The sequence below is a fragment of the Condylostylus longicornis genome, unplaced genomic scaffold, assembly GCF_029603195.1.
Source record: "Condylostylus longicornis isolate FDR11 unplaced genomic scaffold, ASM2960319v2 ptg000013l, whole genome shotgun sequence".
Classification (NCBI taxonomy): domain Eukaryota; kingdom Metazoa; phylum Arthropoda; class Insecta; order Diptera; family Dolichopodidae; genus Condylostylus; species Condylostylus longicornis.
In genome coordinates this window covers 17,086,814-17,114,113 of record NW_026577982.1, presented here as the reverse complement: position 1 = coordinate 17,114,113, position 27,300 = coordinate 17,086,814, and the positions used below count along the sequence as shown (strand labels likewise).

At 25.4% G+C, this 27,300-nt stretch overlaps 1 protein-coding gene across 7 annotated transcripts in view; it reads left to right on the top strand.

The window, feature by feature from the left end:
- Positions 1-27,300, top strand: part of LOC129605360 (transcription factor mef2A) — a 45,347-nt gene that overhangs the window by 3,854 nt on the left and 14,193 nt on the right. The window contains exon 1 of one of the 7 annotated variants that reach the window (XM_055515067.1): positions 12,178-12,216. The exons of 4 other annotated variants lie outside the window; for them this stretch is intronic. The gene's annotated coding sequence lies outside the window, so the exon portion shown is untranslated. Of the gene's footprint in view, positions 1-12,177; positions 12,217-13,398; positions 13,453-13,888; positions 14,109-27,300 lie in introns of those variants that run through there. 2 more of the 7 variants (XM_055515066.1, XM_055515065.1) reach the window with 2 other exon arrangements.

The following is a 27,300-nucleotide window of genomic DNA, read 5'->3' as shown; positions in this document are numbered from 1 at the left end:
AAATAAATTTGTTCACTAATTAAAGAGAATCAAATACCATTATCTTAGTATATTCTCTAAATAGACAAATCTTCTCTCCCCGTATAAGAATCTCTTAGATAAGTTTTTTAAATTTCAATTAAAATTTGCAAAAAAAAAGATCTTCTATAAATTTCAATCAACAAAATTTATATAGCAATTAACCATAGAAAAAGAAGCAGCAAGTACAAAATAAGAGCACAAATATACCCACGTAACCCAATAGAACTTTAATAATTATAATGGAAGTAATCTAATGTGTATTTTTAAAGTTCAATTAATTATTAGAAGGCGACCTGTTTCCTTTTTTCTTTTTTTTTTTTGCAATTCTGCATTATTTTCTTCATGATTTTTCCTTCTATTTTTTACTCATATTTTCAACCAAGTTTTTTTTTTCAAATTACTTTTTTAGTTGCCATGCTTTTACCATTCAACAGCAGAATAACAAACAATTTATGTATAACTGAGCAAAAGAATAACAACAACAGCAATAAACCGAGAAAAACAGCCTCTGTTATTTATAAATATACAATTTACCGTTATATTTTGACAAATAATACCAAGAATTTTTCCTTTTTTTTTGTTTGTTCAACTTTTTTGCTATATAGATTACCAACACTTCTTTTTGTTTAACCTACTCACACCTACACATTGTAATTTTTATTTAAAAAAACTTACACCATGAATAGTGGAGAGTCAAAGAAAAATAAATAGAACAAGAAAAGCTGCTTGTCGCTACATTTAAAAAAAATCTTTTCATTTTTACATATTTGTGTGTGTGTATGTACAAACAAGATACCCTCAGTTTATAAAAAGAAAGTAATAAATAAATAAAGCAAAAACGTAAGTTGAAAAATCTCAAACTTTGCCAAAAAGAAAAAAAACAAAAAAAAATCCTTGATTAAAAACACAAAATCTGAATAAAATAAATAAAAACAACAAAAAAATAACAGCAATCATAAGGATAATGGCATAAAACAAATTTCGTCCTTTGTTTTTTTCTTTCTCCTTTTTTTTTCTTTCTTTTACATCCCACGTTTCAAATTACAACCCAATGTCAATTATTTGGTATTTCTACACAAAATACTTTGCATATACATGGGAGCTACATATATAGTTAAATTAATATATGTATATGTATACGAGTTATTCGTTTCGTCCTTGAAAAAATAAAACATGAAAAAAAGAAGGCAAATACAAGAGAAAAATAATAAAAAACAGAATGGAAAACGTTAAAAATAGAATGAAAACGCCATTTTCTTTTTCTTTTTTTTTGTTAATTTTATTCTTTGTAAAATTTAATTTTTTCTTATTTAATTTTGTTTTTTTCTTTTGTCATATCCTGGATATCCTTATTAGACAATTTTATAAGAAATATACTATATAATATGCATAAAATATTGATGTGTGTTTGTATGAGTGAATTATTTATTTGTGTTAGTAAATTATATATTATTTATATAGAATTTTTTATGTGGATTTGCTCTTTATTCGACGGGAACTGTTCGGGTTGAATAAAAGAAAATCAGTTTTGCAGTTATATTTATATCGTTATACATACATACATTTTTCGTATTGCTAATTAGAAAAACAAAAATAAATTACAATTTATCTTTTTGCTATTTTCATTCATTCCGCTTTGTCAGTATATTTTTGTTACGTTCTTTTCTCCTCTCCTTCGAAAAAAATCTATTAGGGAATTTTTTTAGAGAACGATAATGATTTAAGCAGCACTGTTAAATTTTACTGTTCAAAATTCGATTCTTTGAGATTAGAATCAAGTTAAGAAGAAATTTGAATGAAGATAAAAAATTCTTGAAAATCTGACCATTATCAAGAGTTAAAGTGGAAATTCCTTAATCACTATGAAGAAGCACACGAAAAATCACTAGAAATGCAAAACGCATTTATGAAATTTGGGAAGTATAAAAATATTTTTTGAAATTCTTCCTTTGAAACAAAAATTCCAAAGGGAAATAAAATAAATATGAAACTTTTATTTCATAAAAAGTATAGAGAAAAGGAAAAAGCAAAATTAAAAGAGAGAGAAAAGGATATCCGTTTTTACTTCTGCTATTTTTTTCTGTTCTTTTAATAAAGAAGAATAATATATCCAATTACATAAATAATGTACTCATATTTACGTTACTATTAATAAAATCTTTAATAATTTTATAGAAGAAAACATTCTAAAGCATTTTTTGTTTCTTTTTGATATAATTTTAAAAACGTGCCGTTTCTCATACACCTCTATATACAATATCATATATGTATATGTGTGTGTAAATAAGAATTATATAGTTACTTAAAAATGATTACAAATGTGTTTATTAATTTGTAATTATATATACAATATTTATATCCACTTAAATGTGTGTGTATATGTTTGTTATACAACCCCGTATGTTGCTTTTATATAATTTATTTATTTAACGTTGTAAACGAAATGTTCGAAGAAAGTAGGAAACTTTGTTGAAATCTTGTTAGGTTATATTTCCTATACAAGATAGAAAGCACAAGGAAGAACAAATATGTCTAATTACTTTTAAAGTGAAAGAAACTGGGTAAATTTTTCGGTTTTATTTTAGTAAATTTATTCTTGCGTATAATTTAGATTTATTTTTCCACAAATTTTCTATATAAAAATAAATTTTTGATTTTCTTTGGGTTTTTTCTTTTAAAAATCAAAAATTTGGCGTTGTTATTTTTTTACTTCTATGAAATTTCTTTAAAATCGGCAACACGTTTTTTTATGTCAAAAATTACGGCAAAAAAAGAAAAGACAAAAAAAACACAACTAAAAAACTAACGTAAAACAGTCCAGTAAAATTAAATAAAAAGAAATGCAAAAAATAGCACAAGAAAAAACCATAAAAAAACTTTTGTAATTCCTTGAGCTTTCCATTCACAAGAATTATCCTTTCTTAAATAAGAAAAAAAAGCTTAACATAAAAATAGCACACACACACAAATCAGCGTGAGTTCCTACATATACAAACAAACACAAAAAAATTGAAATATAACAAAAAAAACTAAATACGTTAACAAATAATTACTTGTAAACACACACGCACACACCCGTAAAATATACATAGGTAGCTTTCTTTCTTGCACACAGTTTCCTTGCACAATATTATAACTGGACAAACACACATTCATTCATATACATATTGATATTTGTACAACTCAAATCACTTTGATTTTCTTTAATTTAAGCTAAAGTAAAAAAGTAATAAGGAAAAAAGAGTAAGAAGCATTTTCAACTCGAGCTCATTCTTATTTTGGTTATGTTAATACAAATAAATGTGTGTATATGCTTATATTACCTGCCGGAATGCCTTGCAAAAATTTTACGTAACTAAAATTGCATTTTTAACGACAATTATGCTAGCATTATTCATATTATCAAAACGTGATTTTGCTTTTTGAAATATCATTATGAAATATTAAGACGATAACAACTTGGCAGTGTTAATGAAAATCAGTATTACAGTCAAACATTTGGAGTCCCCGATTGCAGAGAATTTTTATGACAGCCTGATTTCACGTACACTGGTCGGATGTCAAATTTTTCGATGACAAATACTTACCAAAATTTATAAAAAAAATTATAAGCCTGTAACAATGACTGAACTCTTTTGATTTATCAAATGTAAAATTTTTAAAGTTTCAGTACAAAATATTTTTTAATTTTATAAAAAATATAAATAAAGCCTGCACGAATTTTTCTGCTTTTGTGAAGAACACTTAAGCCCACTGCACTGTGTAAACTTTTAATTCTTTTTTGGTTTTTTCTTTTTTGCTCCTAAAAATATGTTATTTTTGTTTCATATGTCTTAACGTCAGAGACTTAGATTCGTAATTAGTAAGGTAAGTTTCCCATCATAGTGCCCGATTTAAAATCAAATTAAGTTCAAAATTAATGTGTTTAACAATAAATTGTGTTTATAATTACACATCCACTATGTGTGCTAATATAAACATATTCTACATCCTTCGTATTGTACTTCGTAGATTGTAGATTGCAGATTTGTAAAACCGGGGTAACAGTGCATCGCAACCACGTATAAGGATCAACTGTACCTTCGCCCTGCAGCATTCGCTCGAGATCCACCGCCCTAATGTACTCAAGCACCTTGTGAAGCGCGGAGAACAGCACCTCCACCGCCGGTCTCCGACGACCGAGAACAACACTACTGAAATCTTTCTATCTTCCTCGCAGAACATGCAAGTGTCTTCGCTTTCCAGGCCCAGCCTGCTGAGGTGCTCCTTAAGTCTACAGTGACCCGACAAGATCACGGTAAGAATTATCAGCTGATTCTTGCCTATCCCTATTTTTTTCTTAATAAAAACATTAAATATAGTACGATCATTTTCATTGTGTATACAGAACGATTGCACAAAACAATTGCAAAAATAATATGAAAGTGTGAAAAAAAATCCTAAAATTTCGCACCAAATTTCGGATTTTCGACGGAAAAGCACTTTTTCATGGGGGCGAAACGTAAATAAACAATTTTTGTCAGCCTATCGAAAAAACTGTGTTTACACTCGCATGACTCAATTTCGACTGACCTTTTTGAGGAAATCCTGTTGGCACAAAGTGAACATCTATTAAGAGCTAAATTAACACTTTTCTAGGTATGTTATCTAAAAACTACTAAAGTCCTTAAAAATTGAAAGTGTTTAATAAACCTTTCCAAAATCTGGCGCAACACTTCCATAAACTAGACAGCACACGTTGCGTTCGATTATGTGCTGGCTACATCAGAGTTTTTTTTATAAATACTTGGAAAAATAATGAAGAAAAAACCAAATTAAATACAAAAACATAAATAACCGACCTACCACCCACTGAAATTTCTTGTCTTTCCGGTTTACTTTTTATTTTTAAAATTGTTTGCATTTAAATGTATAAAAAATTATGTACATAAAATTTACACAAACGCACATACACATGCTCACTGACACCGTACACAAACTAATGTAAAAAATATCATTTGATGTTTTTGTTATGCGATGAAAAAACAATTTTCTTCTTTTACTTGTTACCTTTTCCATTGATAAGTTTTTCTTTTCGTTTTCTTTTTGTTTTGTTTTTCTATAGTAACATTGTAACGTTCGGTTTTTCCTAGAAAGTTTTTGTTTTCAATTCATTTTTAATTTTTTTCTTCTCTTTTTTTGTTTTTGTTTTCATTATTTGAATATGAAACGTAAACGAGTCTCCCGGTCGTCATTTTGATGTTCGGCACAGATATATATAGTCACTTATAAAGGTACATCATACTCATAATCAGTACACATACGTACATACAAAATTGTATATTAAGGTTGACCTTATAAATGTTTTCATTATTTTTTCATTCTTTTTTTTGAACATTTTGTTGTTAATGGTGTAAAAAAGAAAAAAAAGGATAATAAAAATAAAAACAATAAGTACGTATTTTCTTTTATCTACAATTACGGAGAAAAAATTAAACAAAAAATGATTTAAATATTTAAGGAGTGCTTGTAAAAGTGAATTACAAGGAAAAACTAGAGAAACACAAACAAAAGCAATTTAATTTTCTTCTATGATTTTTACTAAACTAAAATTAAGTTGTTCTTCTAAGCTTTTGATATCGAAATAATTTTAGGTGCCTGATTTAAGAAGATATTATATAATAAAATATTGCATATTTTTGGGGAGAAAAAAAAAGTTATTACACTTTAGCAAACTTAAAGTATTTTGTGTTTGTAGAGTCGATTTCAATTTCTTTGGTACGTTATTTATCTTCTAAAACTTAATTTTATTGAAAATTATTTTGTCAAAGTTCATTAAGTCATTTTTACTTGTATATATGTGTCTGCATACATATCAATATATGGATTAAAGAAACTAAAGAAGTGACCTAAATTATACACAAAATTTCCTAAAAGTTAAAACTACAACTACGGATCAGTAATTTCTTTTAAGATTGCAACAACCTATATAGCATAATAGTAGGTCGATAAAGAAATTAAACTTCTTAATTTGAAACCAAGTGGCCGATAACAAAAACATGTCCGATTTAATCGAGAAGAAATAAATATAAAAGAAAATTTTTCTAAGCTTTATGATATGGAAAATTTTCATTTTGTCCTTTTTTCTATTTTCATTATCCGCAATGTGAATATTAAGAGAGGTATTTTATTATGCTAGAAGAACGTAAAGAAACTAATTTGAACAAAATATAACACACTGTCTGTCTGTGTGTTTGGCTATGTACTTCTGTACTTAATGTTTTTGACAGAATGGATTTAATTTATATGTCCGACTTTAGTCCAACAATGTTGTAACGGATTCAACTGTAGTTCCAAGATACGCCAAGCTTATAATAATTGTTTTTGAAATTTGAAGTCAGTGTCAAAAATTAACTTTTCATAATCTTATACAAAAAACTCTTTCGACAAACTATGGACAAAATAAATTTATTGGAATTTTTTCATCCAAAGCGATCGGTTATATGCCGACCACTTCAAATTTTGCTGCCTTTTATTTTTAGCTTCTTTGAAATGAATACATTAACTGTAAAAATTTGCTAAAATGAACTTCTGCTTGTGTTTCCAATAAAATTTATATAATTTTTTTTTCGTTTTAATTATCTTATATAAAACACATATAATATGATTATCAAAATACATAAGAGGACACACACATGTACTAACTCTCCATACTATATATATAGAATTGTTATTTATGTAACATAATATATGGATTTACTGTGTCTATAGTGAGAAAATTATACAATATTCTTTGGTTTATTTAATGTTATGTAATTAAAAAATGATAAAAAAAATAAACACAAAGAAAAATAATTCAATAAAAGAGAAAAAAAAACTTTTTTTTTATTAAAATCAAAAGAAAATTTTACAATTAGAATTTTTTGGTTATTTTTAGACTAAAAATAATGAATAGAAAATTTGTTTAGCACGCAATTTCCATATTAAAAAGAGTCTTTCTTCTTTATATTCATACTTAAAATTTAATTTACACCAAAATTATGTTATTTGTTTAAATAGAAATTAAATTTTTATTTGTTTTTTGCATTCATTCAAAATTTATTTCATATTGGAGATAAATATTTTTTACCATCTTATTTTGAATAAAATTGAACTCAAATAAAACTCGTTGCTATATGTGTTCGCAATATATATTCTGTATTTAGGAGAGTAATAAATTACGGAATTAAGAAATAACTTTTACAATGTGACTTGTTCCACCACCAATTATCAGCTTCTTGCAAATTAGAATGTGTTTTCTTCGAAAAAATCAAAATTTCGTTGAACTTCTTCATTAATTTATTATTTTCATCGATATTTTCAATTATTACAACAAATATTTTTAAAATTTTATGGGTTACAAGTTAAAGTTGAGCTATTTCCTAATAAATTAAGCTTTTATTAACTTTAATTTAGTTTAAAAATTTTAACTTAATAATTTGAAGTTAACAATCATTACTAATTTTATGAACGTGAGCAAGTTCTCTCAAAAAATCACTCCTAAAGCAATTTTCACACAATTTGCTCATACATCTTTTACAAAATTTTACGAAGGCGAGTTGAAAAAATACTTACAATATTAGCATTCTGTCATACGAGTATAAAGTTTTTATTCCTCATTATTGATTTCCTTTTTTTTGTTGATAAATACAGTTATAAATTATTCGCCTCACATTACACTTTTAAATTTATATTGTACACATGAAGCAACATATTTAATAATAATATTAAAAATACTTCTAAAATGTATTACGAATAGAAAATACGAGAAAGTGTTGAATTTTAACTACAAAGACAAAAGTTCAACTCTATTTTCTACCAATTGATTTCGTATTTTTATCAAACTAAAAAATGTATTTTACATTCCAATTCCGTGCATTATTTTTTATTTTCCTTAATAAATGTTTAAATTTTTTACTAAAAATAAAAACTCTATGAAGCCATCCTGGTATCTAATCTGGTTATTTTTACGATATTAATAAAAACATTCTTTTGCAGCCTTAATAATTATATGTAACATTGATTGTTTATTCTAAATATGTAGTAGAAATACCTTTTTCGTTATTTCGACGTTATCCATTTCTGGAAAATTGTTTTGGCATATTCGATAAAATGAAAAAAAATACGAAAAACTTTCATTCAAGGCCGTTACGATAAACATCAAAACAAAAAAGGGAAGAAATAAAAAAGTATGAGCAAAAACGAAACCAAAACGTAAAAGAAAAGTCTTTTCGTTAGTAAAGAAAGAAACATAGTAAAAAAATGAGTGTATGTATGTGTGAAGTAAAAAACGACTGGAATACGCTAAAAGCGAAAAAGAAAAAATGAAAAAATGAAAATATATAATAAAAGAGAACAGTTAAAAAAAATTTTTGATCCGCTTTTTACCTTCTCTTTTTGTTGTTTTGTTGAAAAATCTTGTTTTCCCTACATGCAAATTCCATTTTATACGAATATGATAGACAACATCTTTATAAATGTAAGTGTGCCTGTGTGCGTGAATGGTTATTTTAGTATTCGTTTCAAACATAATTCTTGATACATTTCAATATTTCAATTTCAAATAATCGAATTTGAATACTCTTCAGTTTGTTAGAAAGAGACATAAAATGTGGAAATTTTGCTGTCACTGGTTTGTTTTAGTATTGCCAAAGTTTCGGGATTTTTTTTCAAAACAATACGAAATTTTTGTTTTTCTTCTGGAATTTTTACTACTATTATCAATAAAAATTTTGTAGAACTTTAAAATACAATTTTTAATTTTGTATTAATCGATTCAAATCGATTTTTTAAGTGTATAACAAAGGATGCTTTGCCGTTATATTCGTAAGTGATTTAAAAAATTCCTCCTTTATTTATTAAAAATTTTTATAATTTTTAAATATAAAGCAAAAAATTAGTTTGAAACGGATAAATATTTTCATATTAGTTTACTCAAATTCTTTTTAAGAGCCTAAACTTATGGACGTGTGTAAGACAATATGCAATGACAATATTGTCAACTTTTATGGAAATAATGTAGTAATAAAATTCCGTAACATACATGCATATGTACAAACTCTACGTACATATATGTACATAAATATATAAATGTTTATATACTGTGCACTTCTAAAATATATTATTTATCACGAATTATTTGTACGAGTATAACAGAATGTAGGTGTAATTCGATAAGCTAAATATAAAAAATTTATATACGGATATATACGAGTATAACTACATAATCTTATTTTATATAATAATATATACGTACTTATACAAAACTTAAACGACATATTGACGTATGATGTTATATATATATTTTATTTAGGTATCGTAATCTGATGGTTGTTCGTACATATATACATACTTACTTATAAATATGTACATATATAGATGAGCTTATAAGCGTATTTTAATTCGATACTGTTATATTGAAATGTTCCATAGCAAAGTAAATGAAATTGTAGTATAATTATTCATACATATTTGAATGTTTGCTGCAGAAATTAAACGGCTAACTTTGAACAAATTTTTAGTAAGTTCCTAAGTTTCATAGCGGTTTAGGGAACTAAAGTAGAATCGTACACATATTTACATCATTTTGCTGGAAATCGTTGTTCACAGTTTCCAATTTTACATCATTTTGAAGTATGAAACAAATAGTTGTTATCTTTCTATTTATTTCGTTCTATGTATTTAAAACTTTAAGATTCTTCTTAATCTAACAATTAATCATTAATATTTCATTAAATCCAAAGCATGCTTATCCCAATGAAAAATGCAGCGCCTGAACATATGCAAAATTTATGCAAAATTTATATATATTTTTTTTTGGGCAAATCTTTTGGCATATACACAAAACCAGATCTAATTGCAATTTAGTTCTCTTTGGTCAATTTAACAAAAACAATTTTGATTGCTAAAGCAAGTAAAATGTAAAAAAATCTGAATCTGGATAAATATTTGGTATCAAAAGCTTTGAGCTATCTCATATTTGTTGATTAATTTCTATATAAGTACATATTTACATACTCTTATGCTATTTATATGTATATCAAAAATATGTTTAAACAATACCTTTTAAGGGTACAATGTTATTCAATGCATAACATTCACATATATAAGAATGTACAAAATAATTTTTATTTGACGTTTTCGGCACATAGTAATTTTTGTCCATTTAATTTTAATTTTTTCTTTCTGTTGCTATGCTCTCTGTCTTTATTTTTTCCTGTTTAGTTGTTTTTTCAATTTCTTAATATCAATATTTTCACAAAAATAAGGTTCTTTCTTACCTCTTGTATTCATTATCCACATACATATTATATGTATGTATATTATACGCAAAAGTTTGTACATATACTTACGATATGTATTCTAATTTACGTTTGCTAAAGAGCATTTATAGGATAATAAACCAGGCTTTTTAAACCAGCAATATTATGATTTCAGGAACTCTTTAAAACTAACTTAAAGGGAACAGTGTTTTTAAATACAATTTCCAAAAAAAGGAGTTCATATATGTATATCGCTCACGTATATGCTCACATAACACCGACATTCTTAAAGAAATAAAGAATATTAAGCTAAACTTCATTGTATAGGTATTAATAGCATATTTAATAAAAACCCATGTAGAACAGAACAAAGAACAAAAATAAATCAAAAGCAAACGAGTTAACAAGTTTTAAAGGGTTACTAAGTTTAGAACTTAAGCGGTTCATTTCGGGTGTCCATCCAAAATTGCAAATTTTTAAATTAACAAGGCTTTAGGTATATGTAAATGAGTAGCATGCTCTACAAATAACTTTAAAAATTCAAGATTTTGTAATTTATTACAAAACTTATCCAAAAATAAAGTAAGTATGTAAGTACGAGTATGTACTTATGTATAAGCATTAAATCAAATAAAATAAGTTTGTTACAACTCAACCACTTATGAGCTATCAGTAGCACGTACCCTTTTTTTTTTCTAAAAAATCGTTGTATAAATTACAAAAATCTAAAAATTCTGCAATAAGTACAAGCATCAGCTGATGCAGCTAAAATATTATTTTATAATAGCAAGAGATTAGAGAATATTGAGACAAAAGAGAATCTTAATGTATAATAAAAAATATCATTGAAGTTCCCAAACACACATTCATTCGAACGAATACAACTGAAAAACAAGCACTAAAAAAATGTAGTGTTACCATGTGCTAAGCTTGACTTAAAAGCAAATTTGTTAAAGTTGCGAAAACCAGCAACAATATTTTTTGTTGTTCATTCATATCATTTGCTATTTTTCTGGTTTCTTAATTGTATACCGTAATGTTTTTGGACAATAGCACGTGAAATAAAACAAAAAACCCAATAGAATAAAATTCTATTAAAAATTGCAAAACCTGTTAGTTTATTTTTTTGGCTAATTTTGACCGATATTGGATACAGACGGTCACATCTTTATTATATATTTCAAGTGCAAGCTTTAAAATTTTAAATGCTAGCTTAAAGTAAAGAAATTCATTTAGTTCACCAAAACAGACAAGAATATTAATAAAATTTAAAATTTTAATAACATAATACATCTGTGTATATATACATATTTGTACATATACTTTAAATTTATTCTAAATAAATTTTCCTTATAGAAAAACAATATTTTTTACACATTATACATTAATATGTACATAATATATCTACACTACATAATATAATTATGTATGAAACCAATGAGTATGATGGCTGAAATAACTGAGGCCTGAGAATGAGGTATGTATATTAGCTAAACTATAAATATATGAAAATGTTTCAAAAATGAAAGAGTAAAGTTGATGAACGATTGCTTTATCGTTTTTTCTATGTGTTGAATTTGAGAGAGATATTTTTATTATACTCTGAAATAGAGAGAGTGAAAATTATTCTCAACTTTTTAGCTTTTCTTCGTTTTTCAAATAGAATTCATTTCGTACAATACATTCGCACACATATTTATAGCATCTACTACATTTACATAGCATATACATACCTTTATACTTGTACCTAAAGTCATACTTAAAAATATGAAAGAAAAATATATTCTTCAAAAATAAAAAATAAAAGCTAATTACACACAGTCATTTTTACTTGAACTTTTCAATAAAATTGTGTTCGTATAAAATACCCGGTTACCGGCTTTATTCTACTTGAGATATACATATGCCTACAAATGTATGTATATATAATATATAGAATATAAACTTACATATATAAGATGATAATATGAATAAAATATTATTGTATCACGGAAACATTACATAAATAAATAAAATATACAAGAAGAGAAAGAAAAAATTTTAATGATTTTAGATTGTATAAAATTTATATTTTTTTGTTATTTCTTGCTAGTATACAAGTATAAATTGACTGTTATGTACGTTTTGCGGGTTATAAATATAATTTTCCATTAAAATAAATAATGTGTAAAGAAAATATTTTATTATATAAATATTTATACACAATAAACACATAGCTTTACTTACATAATTCATATATGAATAGAAAATGTTCATGAAATACATAAATAATATTATTGAGTCGATTTCGTTCCGAATATAGCACTTTTGTGTTATTTATGTTATACAGCAAATAAATAATAATATACATATGCATTCATACATACTATAATGTATATAACAAATACAAATGTATTTACTTCTTATGCATACAAACATATGTTGTTGCTACAATAAATTTTATTTAAAAAAAAAATACAAAATGTTAAAATTGCTAAACTCAGCTGGTTGTGTGGAAAAATAAAAACAACCAATTAAAATAATAATTATTTAATAAAATTAAAAAAAAATGCTTATAAACAAAAAACGTAAACTGGTTATGTATGTGTATGTACGGTATAAATAATTGTGTATATAATTATAAGAGTATGACATTATAATTAATTTACAAAAAGTTTTTCATTAATAAACTATTCATATTACAAGTTGTGTATCTTATTTAACAATAATTGTTAAATTTAAAACAATGAAGAAATAATTTTGTGAATTACCTAAAAAAATTCATAATTATAATTATAGAGCATGTTTGTATATTCATAAAATTGTTTTATATTATTACTATTAATTATTATAATAATAATTATTCTACATGTGATAATTAAAAAAACGAAAAAAATATGTTCTATGTATAAAAAAATTTAAATTAAAACGAATTAGATTAGTATTCAAAAAGGAAAAGAAGACATTCAAATAAAATAAATTTTGTGTATATTTTATTTAATATAAAAAATTTAAATACAGAAATGAATAAAGTTAGTTGGAAACAAATTGTTTACAATTAATAGTTATTTTGATTATCATTATTTCTAATATTTATTCTAAATCCAGTGTAATCAATAAAATTACAATAAATTACAATGAAATTTATGAAGCGTATAAATTGAGAAGAAATGTAATAATATTAAATAATATATTTAATTAATTAATTAAAAATAAATTATCTTTGATTACTTAAAATAATTACTAACTGCATATTGGCATCATTTTATAATAAAATTAACTTATAAATTGAGATTTAATGAGATTACAAGATCAATGACATCATCCTAACGCTATTGTATAACAAATTATTAAATTTTTTATAAATTTGTACAGGATAAAGAGTTATTCAATAATTATGTTTATTAAAATTTTTTAATATATTTTGAGTGAAAATTATTGAAAAAATATAAACTGACAACATTATTAAACTTTTTTTTTAAAATTTTCACAAAATTTTATTGTTTAAAATTAATTTATAAATTAATAAAAAATAATATTGAAATCTTATTTGTTATATACTATAATGTGTCAAAAATAGTGTTTTTCGTTTGTAATGGGGGAGATCACAATAAAGTGTAAAATTTTTCGAAATTTCTTCACACATAATACACTTAGATTGATTTTCTAATATACAAAATTGAATTATAAGTTAATACAGAACTTGATTACTTATAAATTATTACTTATATACATACATACAAATACGTTCTATTTTCGAAGCATTTTTAAAGAGTTTGAAAATTTAAACCTGAAGAAGCATTAAAAATTTAAAGAGAAAATTATGATGTGAGTAAATGCCATTAAAGACTTTTACCTCAATACTACACTCATATACATATTTATATATAAGTACGCTTGTATATATGTATTTTATTTATGTACACTATGTACACATGAATGTTTTATTTATAAAAAATACTTTGTTTAGAAGTTAGTAAATTAATTACTAAGAATTAATATTTTTCTTTTTAATCAAGATTCTCAGAATTGTTAACTATTTTATTTTATGCTTACTTGGCTATTTTCAAATTGAAATTTTCTGAATTGAGTAAGAAAAATATACAATTGAACAAATTAATCCAAGTATTTGCTAATAAATTGTTTCAAATTTAAATTATTTGAGCTGAGCTATAGAAATGATAGGTTTTAATTTCGATAAGTTTTTATGAAAGAAATCAACCAGATCACAGTTTATTAGTCTTACATATTATAATAAACGTTTAATTATATATATTTCATATACGTACATATACATATGTATGTTAATTTAATAAAATGACTTGGGGATCCGACTAAGATAAGACTTAAATACTACCTTACATAAGAACATTACCCAAGAACATTTCTTTTATCTTCTTGTATATTGCCCTTTTTTTACCATTTCCCGATAAATACTCTTCCATTACCCGTTCTAAAATCCGAAATTTTTTTGAATATGTTACAGCCTGCACATGACATTTTTAAGCTATTTAAAAGAGTGAGGAATGATTCATATAATAAATCTGTAACAAATTTTTGATACATACGCATACAATATATATAAAAACATACACAAATTTGTCAATATGTATAAATATTATGTACTTAAAATACGAGTACATTATATTATATAACAATCTATTAAGTTTACTAAGAAATAATATAAAATTCATATTACAAAGAAAATACCTATAGTAGAAAAAATAAAAAAATTGTAGCTTTTGTCTGGTAATGAAGAAATTTTCAATGTCAAATTTGAATTACTTCTATATTCATATACATACATATATAGATATAATAAATACCTATTCTTGTTTAACTAAATAAAAATAAGGATAGCAAATAAAAAAACAAATTGATTAGCTCAAAAATACCGCATTTTTTTAGTAAAATGGTAAGCACGTGCCTATACAACAAATCTATTAGTATCGATTATTAAACTGATTTCAGAAGAAAATGTAACTGTAGGAAGTTAAATTTTCCATTTTCCAAATAACTTATCCTATTTAAATTGCTCCTACTCAGTATTCCTAATAAATTACAGTGATGGTGCTTCAATGTTTTTTTTAATACAATATAAATACTTGTATTTTAGCACAATATACGGATTAAAGCACAAAATCTAAACACAGTATTAATTATTTAGTTAGAGAGGAGAGGTGGCACCCTCATTACCTTCAATTGACCAAATATCACCCAGCTCTAGGTAGCATAGAAGACCCAAGGAGTATCACAACACTCTTCTCTCAGCTAAATCCGTTCAAGTCCCTTGACAGAGCTCAGCAGACCATCCACACACGACCTCTAACGGTCGTTCCCCCTCAAAGAGGGGCACTTGCAGTGGACATGTTGCATAACCTCCACTAGCTGATAGTCTCGGCATTCTCGGATGAAGAAATCTGATGAAGAAATGCCCAACCTTCTTGCCTTTTAGACATAGTACGACGTACACTTGACAGACATATATATATTAATAGCTTATATATTATACAACACTTTTGAAGAATTTATATTATCAGATGAGATTATTATTAATTAATTGGACATATTTTCTTATAAGAAGTTTGAAATTTTTTTTTATATAATTACATGACTTAGAAACATAAAGTAAAACAGAAGCTTAAACATTTGCTCACACAGCACTCTAGTGGTGCGAATATACCATATGTTTGCATTTATTTTTGTTATAAAAAATTTTTTTTTACATCTACATCAATTTTGTTCTACATTTTCTAATTCTAAACGTAAATAATAAAATTAATTTTTGTTGAAAATTATTTTTAATTTTCTTTTTTTTGCAATTTTCAGCAAATTTTAATTAATATTTATATTTATTTCGAGAGATCATAAAATGTCATCAGTTATTCATACCATCTGTATACAAGCCAATACCTTAGTTGATATAAAGTTTTTGTAATATTTAGGTATAGCTTCTTAAAATAATATGTCTTGTTGCCGCTTATACTGTGATTGTGTTTGATAAATATTTTTATTATGAATTTTATATAAATAAAATGAAAAAAAACTTTAAGTATGCGAAAGGTAGAGAGAATGAAAAAAAAAATATTCAAGACAAAACACAGAGTACAATAGATGTACGTGACTAAAATTCAAAAATTATAAATTGATAAAATAAAATAAAGTTTATTTCCTATCAAAAAAAATAATATTAATGTAACTTGGGTATATATATATTATATATATATATATATATATTTGCATACACGCATATAAATATCAAAATAATATTCAATAAATAAAATAGAATAAAAAATGGATGAAAATAAAAAAAAATTTTTTAATGCCCAACTTAAATGATTTATGCACACATACTAATATATACAGTTATGTATATAATTATATAAGCAATCACGTAGTTTAACTTACTAACATTAAGATTGTGCACAAATTAAGCGTAAGTTCTCAATAAGTAGTAAGTACAATGCGACTTTTAAATATTCTTTTGAATATCGTGTTAAAAATAGCGAATAGTTTTAATTTTAACTGCCATTGTCAGTTATAAAAATGTTATTTCTTTAAACTTTAAAGGATATGTGGTTATATAAAAATTTCATATATGCATATACAACAAACATAACATAATGCATGACCAGTGTTCATTCAGTAGATTATGGGCAACCTGAAAGTCAGTCAATATGCACGTGGAACCAAAATATGAATATTCAACGCTTATGTTAAGTCAGTGCTGCTTTACGGAAGCGAAACATGGTTTGTGTTTTGAGCATGCAAAAGATATAGGTCTTCATTAATGAGTTTCTCAAATTTCAACGCAAAATATTCTAGCCACGAAGCATTGTGAACCAGCAGCTATTGGTAATGATTTGTATTTTTATTGGACAAGATCCAAAACAAATACAAATAAAAGGAATGTAAATGAAAATGGATTGATTACATCTTAAGACATCCAGCAACATCAACATCATGTTAAACCGTGGAATGGAATCCTCAATGGCGAGGGAATGTTTGTAGACGAAAGGAGACGTGGAGAAGAAGTGTGCAGAAAGAATTGAACCTAACCAATAAAACATGAGAACAAATGAAGAGACTGGCACAAAATTGAGAAAGTTGGAGAGTTTAAGGAACGAAAAAATAAATGCACACAAAACAAATGTATGTACATTGTTTACAATTTCTTATAATAACAAAATTAATAATTCGATTTTTGTAAAATAGACAATCAGTAGTCAAAGTGTTGAAATTTTTAAAATATTATTCAAGCCGCTGAAAAGCCTTATGTATGGAATTCAACATTTTGGAATGTTTTTAAAACTTACATACATGTTCCTTATTCTACATATATACATATGTATACATAAATATTAAAATTTATTTAATATTATGATAGATATATTATAATATTAAATTAATAATAGATATATTATAATAATAATAATAGATATAATAAATAATTTTAAAATCTGTAATTCATTTGAATCTAACAAATTTAAGTAACTTTCAATTGAAGTAACAAATGATAACACGTAAAGTGATTTTAAAGTTTTGTCGTTTGTAAATTGTGAAGGTGAACTTTTCTGAATAAAAATTTTTTGTAAAAGTTTTTTAATTTCATTTCTTTTTTCCTCGGAAAATTTTTGTGTAGATTTGTTAAACTTAATTATGCGTATATTAAAGTAAAAAAAGGAATGCTAATTAATTTCACTATTTTCGCTTTTCATCTGTTTGGGTGTTTTAACAAAATTTCTGCTTCAACTTCAAAGCTATCAACTGTCAAAGACTTCCAAAATTACAATAACTAATCCTAGTTTACTGAATTAATATGTTAGAATTTTCACTCCTTTCTTTACAGTAAATTCTTTGTTCTAGTGCTTTTACTCGTATTTATCTGTTTAAATTGCTTTCAATTTTTGCGTTATATTTGATACATAATGATTCTGTGAACGTAAACCATAGCTAGATCAATCAATAAGCCTTCAATTTTAAATTTTAATTGTTTATTGTTCAAAAGTATATTTTTTGTTTAAAAGTATATTTGAGAGAAAATTTTAATGAAATTTGTGAAAAGTTTGCATTGCTTTTACTTAAAATTTCACAACTATAAACACATATTTAAATTACAATCACGATATTGACAATTAACTTATTGTGTTTAAATGGCAACCTTCTAGAATTGGCATTTCCAACGGCACATGATTCGCATTCCATATTGATTACTTTCAATATTACCAACAATATACAGTTCTCAATAATATAAAAATAGTCTTATCAAAAATGTTAATCTCAAAGTAAATAAATTTACCTACAATTTTCTAATTAAGTATATCAAATTACACATAGCATTAAATCAAGATATCTATACTTACATAGCAGACTATTATGATATAATTTGTATTTAGATTCATAATTTATTTACTTTTAATAAATTTACTTAATAATATTGAAAAAAAATTCATAAACATGTTCTTTAAAAATGCAAAGTTTGTTGTTAAAATTGTTAAATGGCAGCATTAAATCAAAATAGATGGATTAAAAATTAATCCGAAAAAATTATTGACAATTCAAATCATTTCCATTATAAACTATCAAATTTTAATCGACAGAAAAAAAATAATTTGATCGCCAATCTTTATTCAAAATTTAATTGATAATTAATAATTACTTATTTAAAAAAATATAACAATGAAACCAAGTGCTTTTATGATTACAATTTCCATTTATTACTAAATGCTTACGTATGCACACAATAATATATACTTAAGCCATATTGTGAATATATACCTACAACATTTCAAATTAACATTAAACTTATATGTATGTACATATATGTGCGTATATTTTTTGTAAATTTAAAAAAAAATTCTGAATTAATCAATGAAATCATTGAATATTTTTTGTATGATAACCTGTAGGCATGAAAATTATGTAACAAAATATGAAGCGAGCAAAACACAGGCTTCATTTCACATGCGTAGGTACATACACGAAATGCAGATACTTGTATAATGGTTTATAACACCATTCCTTATGTTCAAGATAATTAACTAAAATTTAGAATGTCAACACAATGCAAGTAATCTATTTTTACCGACCGTATTGTGTAAACAATAGGTAGGTTATGTGATGGCAACAAATTTTGCATATCGAGTTTTCGGTGGGAACGTACTTCTCCATAGTAGGAAAGTGGAAATAAACTATTTTTAGCAACCTGTCGGTCTGTCGGTCTGTGTGTGCACGCGTGTATCTCAAGTTCGGCTGAACCGATTTTGATGAAATTTTATATATAAGTTTATTTCCACCATGGCACGGATCGATCAACTTTTGGTATATATCAGGCCTCGGGAACTGCACTTTTTAGCGGGCCTGTTTTACATTTTTGAACATTTTGAAGAAAATATTCAACCGATTTACTTGAAATTTCATATATAAGCTTTGCTCGATCGTCCGCGAAGATTCCTATGTTTTGGAAGAAATCAGGCATCGGCAACTAGGCGTTTACTACGGGCCAAATATACATTTTTCCTCATACTAAAACAAGGAACATGTAAATTTTTTGGAAAGATCAGGGCTCGAAAACTGATCTGCGGGCCGATTTTACATTTTTCACCATATCTACGGAACGAATTTATGGAATTTCTTGAAATTTGATATTTGAGTTCTGGTTGTTATCGAAACTAACTCTCGAGCATTTCATGGAATTCGAGTAGCACAAACCGAAACTCTACTAAGAGCCAAATTTACATTTTTCTAGGTATGTTAACTATAAGCTTACTAATGTCCTAAAAATTGGAAACAAGTATTTAACAGACATTTTTATAATATTCTGTAACACTTTCATTTAACTAGACAATGCACAATGCGGTCGGTTATGTGCTGACCACATCAGATTTTTTTGAATATGAATATGCTTTAACATTTATTAAATTTCTATATTGAGATTAATTTTGAAAAGAAAATTATTGGAAAACAAACACACAATTTACATGGCGTATCGTTAAGTATACATACTTATAGGTGTTAGAATTTATTTAAAAAACTAAAAACAATAAAAAACGAGAAAAAAAGTAGAGTTGACCTTGTCAACTCTGTGATACCCGTACGAATTTGTTATCCTATGTGCGAATAACTAATGTGCCATAACTAACTATGGGGCAGACTATGACTTTAAGTTGCCGTATTACCATATTAATTTATGCAAAATTTCAGTACTATGTGTTTTTCAAAATACTGATTGTGCCAAACTACTATTGAAGTTGTATGGCAGCTACCACAAAGAGCCATGAAATTTTAGTGAATTTTATCAAGCACATCGGCCCTACTAATATATTCACTTGTGTGAAATCTCAATATCACAGCTTTTATAGTTCCTGATAAAAGTTATAGTCAAATAACTTTTGAAGTTGTATGGCAGGTACCAGAAGGAGCCAGGTAATTTCAACGACTTTTATGAGACACATTGGCCCTACTAATATATTCGTTCGTGTGAAATTTCAATACCATAGCTTTAATAGTTTCTGGAATATAGTCAAATAACTTTTGAAGTTGTATGGCAGGTACCAGAAGGAGCCAAGTAATTTCAACGACTTTTATGAGACACATTGGCCCTATTAATATATTCGTTTGTGTGAAATTTCAATACCATAGCTTTAATAGTTTCTGAAATATAGTCAAATAACTTTTGAAGTTGTATGGCAGGTACCAGAAGGTGCCAAGTAATTTCAACGACTTTTATGAGACACATTGGCCCTATTAACATATTCGTTTGTGTGAAATTTCAATACCACAACTTTTATAGTTTCTGAGATATAGCCAAATAAATTTTGAAGTTGTATAGCAGCTACCCGAACCGGCACCCCGATCACGTCCAATTTAAATAGGGTTCTGGCACTTACTACAATAAATCATTTGTGAAAATTTGGTGAACTTAGCTCAATTAGTTTTTGAGTTATCGTTCGGACGGACGGACGGACAGACAAAGCTAAATCAACTCAGAATTTGACGCTGATCAAAAACATACACTTGAGTCTATATCTAACACCGTTATTTCTTAGCGTTACAAACGGTAAGGCAAATTTAGTATACCCTTCGAACATACGTTCGTACGGGTATAATCATAAGTGGTAAAAAATAAAACAAAAAACAACTCCATTCACTATTTTTTCTCCCATTTTTATTTAATAAAAAATATTTATTATTATCAACACAATACTTTTTCTGTGTTTTTTTATATACGGTATATAAATTGAATTCTTGTTACATACATTATATAAAGAAAAAGATACTTAAATATATATTAGTTCAATTTATTATATCAAGTACCTACATTATCAGGTATATTTACTTGAAAATGAATAGGGTACATGAGTGTTGTTATACATATATAAATAACTTAAGTATGTTTGTACGTATATGCAACTATTATATGTATTTACTTTTGTACAGCAAATAGATAAGATTTGAGGTGTGGGTTGCGATATCAAATTTTTTTTTTCAAATAAATAAACAAAATTTCCTAAAAAGCTTTATTTTGTTTTTTTTTTGTTTTTCTGTTATTAAGATCATTTTGTTGCAACATACAACTATACCGAATATAATACATATAACTAAACATATATACATTCCTGATATTCATATGTATATGTACACTTATACATACTTATTTTCCTACATTTGTTGATGATAAATTGAAATATACAAGTTAACTTTAATGTTATTTTGAATTTCGAATAAAATGTTTCAATAATTTTCCCATACTTTCGGTAATAACTATTCCATTTATAATAACTGTAATTTCTATAAAAAAGAATTTAGTCAATTTAAACTTTAATTTTAAATTTGAGTTCAGTTATCTACTATAAATAGTTTAATGAAACATTGAAATTTCGATAAAGGGGAAATTTATTTTCAGAAAGTTTCAGAACTCAAGTCAGAGTTTAGAATATTAATCGCACAGTAATCGTTTATAATTTAATTTAAAAATTTATTTGGTCATACAAAATTGTTTAACAACTTCAAATTTTTTTTCTCATATTTTAAATGCTATAATATTATAATAAAACTTTTAGTATGTAACTACAATTTTTAGCCAGAATTTGCGTATACATACACATACACACAATCTAATTATAAAATATTCTATTTTATTTTTATCAGTTTATTCTAGTTTTGAACTTTAGTTATAGAAATTTTATATGTACTTATGCATGTATACATTTTCGTACTTTAGACATAATATTCTTGTCGTAAGACAATTATTATCTACCGTCATATTTACTCATATCATTCACAATTTTAATTTAAAAAAAATAGGTAGGTACTCGGTTTTTTTTTTCAAGTCTCCGTACACAATGGTTAGTAGAAGTTGCTATGTGTAATTAGTTAGATTTATTTTTCTATTCTCCTTATAATTTATTTTTTTTTTATGAACGAGTAGGCTTTTTGGCGTCAGATAATAAATTTTATATATAAGCGAAAATAAAAAAAAGCATGTTGTTCTGTTATATGTATATTGTACATAATATAAATATTAACATGTAGATATAGTATATTATATGTAAGTATGTGTACTTATGAATTTATTATATATTCTAAAAATAAAAAATAATATGAAAACAAAGCACACAACTAAAATGATATTGTCAACAAAAGATACCAGATTTAAGATTATGGTAATTGGAGAGTAGAAAGTTATTTTCTATTTTTTTTTTGCTTGTCTATATGAACTACTGAATTGATTTGAGGGAATTAGAAATTATTTTATTCTTTTGGGTGGGGGGGTTTCAATATTATATATATGTGCTTATGTATATACATATTATATAATGTATAAAAATACATAAATTTGCAGACATTGTATGACGGTATGATATTTTTTATAATGATTTTCTATAATAAATAAATTAAAAAATAATTAATTAAATTTATTACTGATTTCATAAAAAGAAAAGAACTTAAATAATAAAGATAAATGTATGTTTGTACATAATTATAAAAATATTGATGCAAATAAAAAAAATCAGGCAAAAGCGAATGTCATGTGCTTATCGCGTGCGCCTCTTTTAAATTTCAAATTAAATTAGAAGTAAAATAAATAAAGTTGGCTCAAAAAAATGATTTGTAATGTAGCAATTTTCCCTTTAGCAAGTGAAAATGCTGCTTTTAAAAACAAACTTTTAAATTATAAATACATTTGTAAAATAACAATATACTTATGTGAATACATTTCAAGGATTGCATAAATTTGGGATGAGGACTGTATGCAATTTTTGAAATAAAACAAAAAAAAGTTAGAAGAGGCGTTAATATAATGCTCGAATTTAAAGGCTAATTGCGTGAGTTAAGAAAAATAATACATTTATTGAAATTTGGAAAAGTTTTTCATTTTGGAAATATAAGGTGCCAAAAATTCAAATTTCGGGCGGCTATAACTGGAAAGGAGTTGGATGTGGATACCACTAGCTCACCACTACTTTTATGCATATGCATAGTTTTAAAAATATTTGTGGTTTCATTACAATAAAAAGTCAAAAAATGGCATTTATATAACTTTTGGAGGGGAGAATTTAGATAAAAATGTTGTTCAACGGAAATAAGTTGTACGTATGAAAGTTCAGCTTTCTATTTTCAATGGTGTAAATGTTTTGTAAACATGTCCACGGATGGACGGGCGGACGAATAGAAAGAAACTAATAAGCATTTTTTTTTTAAACATTTTTTGGAAAAGTACTAAAAATTAATTTAATTTTGAAAAAAAAAAGATAAATTATAAATAATTTTTACTTTCAAATTAGTTCAAATGATTTCAAAAATGTATAAAATGCAATTAACATGCAATTAAATGGTAAAGAAGGTGAGTTCACTTGTGAAATGAATGATAATCTTATACATCACCGAATTGCTGCGGTTTGAAAGTTACTGTGCGGCTAATATGGAACATTTAAAAAAAATTTCCGGCTTAGCACAAGAAGATATTAAGCTATTTTGAGATCATAAGAAAGGAATAAAAGATCGCTTAGCCCTTGTATTTTCTGTTTATATATTTTGTCAATATTGGTGATAAAGGTATTTGCGTATACTTGAATTATAAATTATTCCCTCGTTCTCAATTATATGTGTGTTACACTTTGCCTGATGCACAATTTATTTGTAATTTCAATGAATGCGTAGGTTTATGTATTTAAATACATGAGTATAGCCTTGATGATAATGTAACATTTTCGTAGATGTTTTATATTTGTATCTGTTGTGACGTAAATTACTGTACAACATTTTGTGTCTGCGATTCCATAAAACTCTGTACAATTAGATATTTAATTTTTCGGTAATCATCTGGACAAATTGATTATGTTTGTATGGTATTATTATTTTTTTGCACTAACACTTGAATTACTAGTTAAAGTATTAATGTTATTACTAGTTAAAGTATTTCAAAAACAAGACGACAAAATTTTAACTAATAACCGTTTTCACTTATACTTACACTTACAAAGTATAATCGGAATAAAAGAAAATTGAAGAATTTTTCACGCGTAAAAAGTGACAAGATTGTTTGGTGAAATATTTGTAAGCTCGTTAGCCCGCATAGTCAAAAATATCAGTAGTGAAGTATCAGTATATTATATAAAGATCAAATCGAGCTAATTTTGTGGGCGCAATTAAAGAATACCTTTGAAGGTTCTTTTTGCTATCATTGAAATCATAAATGCGTTATGTATATTTGTACATATATAAAATTTTAAACTAAATGTAGTCGTATATATATATATTTAAAAAAATGCTGTAGTTCTGCAAGCAATACATTATAAGAAATATTTTAATTATTGTTTCCATCAAATTGAAAACGCGTGTTACCTTTAAAACGCGCTCTCACACGCATAATCATTTAAATCATGTCCAAAAAAAAACACAGTAAAAAAGAAAAAAACGTGTTGTATATCCGTTATACAAAATTATGCGTGAAATTCTGTATATTTTGGTGATAAACTTTAAAAGTAAATCTATAAAAAAATAAAATAAAAGTAAAATTTGTGCGTTTTAGAAATGAAAAAATAAAAAGTTTTTTTATATTTTTTTTCACTAACATAATTAAGTGGTGGTTTTTTTAACTTTTTCGTACCATCAAAGTAGGATCACGAATATTAAAAATTTAAATTCTGCAATATATATTCGGTGTTTTCTGTAGTATACATACAATGTACATACATATATGTATATGCACGTATAAAATAACTATTATTTTAGATTATCAAATAAAATGAAATTCCTGAATAAATTTATAAATTAAAAATTGAATTATAATCGTTGAAAAAAATAAAAAAAATCAATGGACAATACAATAAGAGAACAAAAATAATTTTTATTATTAAAATAAGAATTCAAAAATTAGGGTTTACCTAATTTTTTTAATTTAAAGTTAGGTTTGTTAAAAAGTTTGAAAAATGTTTCCCTAAAATTATGCAATTTTTATGTAAGTATATAAAATATTTCATTAACAATTCATTTGTCAGCATTTGCAAATCATTTTTCTTATTGAGTATACCAGAATTTTTATAAGGAAACTGTTATAAACGTTAAAGCAAAATTATTTTACCCCAAAAAAAATAAGCTTTGTATGCGAATTGTTATAATAAAAGAGAAGTACAAAAAAAAAAAAATTAAAAAATAGCTGAAAACTCGTTCGCTAAAAATTTATTCTGACCTTGACAATGAAAAATAAAAAACAAAAAAAAAAACATTTTGTTTTTTTCGCGTATTTTGTGTTGCTTATTTTTCTTTCTAAAAAAATGAATTGATTTAATAATTTACAGCACCCATTTTTGAATTTGAATTGATTTTTTTAGGTTTATTTTTCATATATATAAGTATTAGATATATATAACTTAGATACATACTTATGTAATAATATTGAAACAGTTAAAAAGAAATTTAATGAAACAAAACATGTGATAAATTTTAATAATTTTCTATTATCTTTTCTTGTTTCATCTGACTAATAAATGTTCAAAAAAGCAAAGAAAAAATGTTAAATTCCACCTTTCATTTTGTAACAATGTCATTTAATTGTATTTGGTGTAAAATCGACTTAAGAGCCATGAACTTGAATTTTCTTGATTCAATCTTCGTTCTTGAAAGTAACATTTTCAAGTTTTTTATCCTATTTTTTGGGTAAATCTAGTAATTTCTAATCAATTGTGATTTCTGTAATTTTGTGGTAAACTTTTCAGGATTTAAAAGTTATATCTCTGTTTCTTACAGATTTCTTCAAAACAACCATAGACACAATACTCAGAGAGATTATTGTACTTCACCATTGTAAGAAGAAAATTATAAATACATTAAATTCTTATGTTTATGTCAACACATATGCAAATAATCACAATTCGCACCTCGCAATTCTAATGTGCTCGGTCATAATTCGATTAAGCATATAAGGGAATCATGAGTTCATGAGCAAAGATTAATTTGGAATATTAATGTTTAATATTATTGTAACGTATATGTCCTTGGATACATACTGCACATGTCTCTAGTATACATACACAGTATGTACACTAACTAGAATATAAAAAAATAATAAAAAATCAAATATTTTTTCAAGGAAAAGGAAAATATCTTTTTTTTTTAATTCCTCCCTCTCAAGGGAAGAGAGAAATTCAAAATATCGACAAAGTTGACAACATCTCTTTTTTTCGCACCTCACTGTTCTGTAACAGTTTGTTTTACCTCTCCTTGATTTTCGACTATGTTAGTACAGTATGAAATAACTAACTGCATAATATTCTTAAGATAAATTTTTTAAAATTAAAGTGTACTTCCCCTATAATTGCATTTTTAATACACACTCTTGTTTTTAAACTCAATAAATTCAAATGAAAAACATTTTCATTGAAATTTATTTGAATATCTTTATAACCTTAATAAAATTATATGACAACTATTTCATATTTATATTTAATGTCTGGGAAAGATGTAATCCACTGATGATCAACTTATTCACCTCCATACGCATATTATATCTCCAAAT